The 1,828-nt window shown below is 35.0% G+C and overlaps 1 long non-coding RNA gene across 1 annotated transcript; it reads left to right on the top strand.

Moving 5' to 3' along the window:
* Positions 1 to 59: 59 nt before the first annotated feature.
* Positions 60 to 1,419, top strand: LOC136844208 (uncharacterized). The gene is made up of 3 exons (XR_010854763.1): positions 60 to 182; positions 370 to 455; positions 997 to 1,419. It is a non-coding gene; the product is annotated as an uncharacterized lncRNA (long non-coding RNA).
* Positions 1,420 to 1,828: the final 409 nt, after the last annotated feature.

Genomic DNA, 1,828 nt, shown 5'->3' with positions numbered 1-1,828 from the left:
GTTCCATCATCCTTAGCTGTTATAAGTAGCCATCACGTTCGTAACTTCGTACAGCAGAGCGATGGCTTGTCATTTTTCAAGCCACTTTGATAGTAAGTGGTTGTTTCGCGGTTCTGTTTATTGCGGTTTGTGCTGAGGTGTTGCTGATTGATTTGCTCTTCACTGGTTGTAATTTGGTGTGGGTAAGGAACTTGCTAACAGGAGTTAATAATGGCTGATAACTGCTGAAAATTTTGTTATTTGGTATACTTCATGCTCAATTCCCATTAGCTTTTTCTCATTTATGCGGAATCATCCCCGTTTGCGTTAAAAGAATGTCTGTAATGTATATGATAAATGTTATCAAGCTGTACCTTTACGTGTTTTCAGGATCTTGGACGTGTGGTGACTGATGCGACTGGTGTTGGCTTCTTACACACTTCGTTGGTAACTATTTCCTTAATCTGAGTCATGAGGTAAGAATAATTCTTTTTTTAGTGTACTCAAACCAAATATCTCGCAAGCTTATCCTCCCCCTTCAGGGGCGGAGCCCCTGAAGTGGGGAGGATCTTCTTTGGCGTACAGTAGACTTGGTCTACTGTGCGTCAAAGAGAACTTCACGTTTTTTTTTTTTCTCTCTCTCCTACAAGTATGTCACGCTTAAAAAATTTAAAGTATTTTAAAGTTATTCTTGACACTAGTCATCACTTAATGATACTGTTAATCCTCAAAATCCAATTTTGAATAATTTTGTGCCGCCTTGAAAGAACTTAAGACATTCTGATACTAATTCTGTGAAGTAAATGTTTAAAGTAGTTTTAATCTTGCTCTTAAAAATACAAAATAATTTTCTTAGTTTTATGCAGTTACTGTAATTAATATTGTAGTTAAATTTATTTCCAGCCTTCCGCAAAGAGGTTACAAATTTTCTAGGGTACTTAGCATCCAACGTAATATGCGTTGTAGTTATGATCCCATGATTAGGAACGTTTGACTAATATTCTATTTTCTCGGCAGGTCTTGCTGGTGTGAGCAACAACAGTCACTAACTGTAGATCTTTTGTGTTATCACAGAAGTACTTACAGCCCCGGGACCGCAGTTTCTATTATATCTTGGGCTTAAGATACAGGAACTCGGGATACAGGAACTCGGCATGACTGCGTACAAACATTGAAAGTTAGTACATATTCATCAAAGGTAAAATTTTAATCTTGAAATTGCTCGAGGAAACATTCGAAGGTTTGGATCTTGAAACTCTTCAGAAACTGAAGCTGATGGAAGTATGTCTTCTATAATAACGAACCAGTAATTAAAAAGAATCAAACACTACTTCTGCCACACCTTTTTATGAAAAACAAAATTCAAGAAGGTATCGCTGTTTTGTGATCTATAACTACCAAACACTTATAATTTCTGTGAAAATAAATTGTATCCGGTGACTTGTAATCTTTTCCTGTCAAACACGACAACGTAACATTGTTGATCTGTATGTTTCTACCAAACAATTTCTATGAATTCATAAACTTCAGTGATTTTCAACTTCTTGAGGGTTTAAGCTTTAAAGCTTTAGGTGGAAATCTTAGTGGTTCCACTATTTCAATAATATGATTTTAGACTTTACCATACATTACCCTCATTTATAGAGACTAGTATTTTTAATAACTATGCGTTACTAAAAGAAGGCTGTTAGTTTATATAGATTATGAGTAGCATTTTAAAAGCTATTTACTTGAAATGATGGAAATGGTTTTTATGCTAGAGTATTATCAAAGTAGTTATTCAAATAAATTCGTACGTACAAGTTTAACCATATGCTGTGGGTTAAAGCATAAAGATTCCGGTTAAATA

Source organism: Macrobrachium rosenbergii, chromosome 12 (genome assembly GCF_040412425.1).
Source record: "Macrobrachium rosenbergii isolate ZJJX-2024 chromosome 12, ASM4041242v1, whole genome shotgun sequence".
NCBI classification, from domain to species: Eukaryota; Metazoa; Arthropoda; class Malacostraca; order Decapoda; family Palaemonidae; genus Macrobrachium; species Macrobrachium rosenbergii.
The sequence above is the reverse complement of the archived record's forward strand: the minus strand, read 5'-3'. Positions and strand labels throughout refer to the sequence as shown.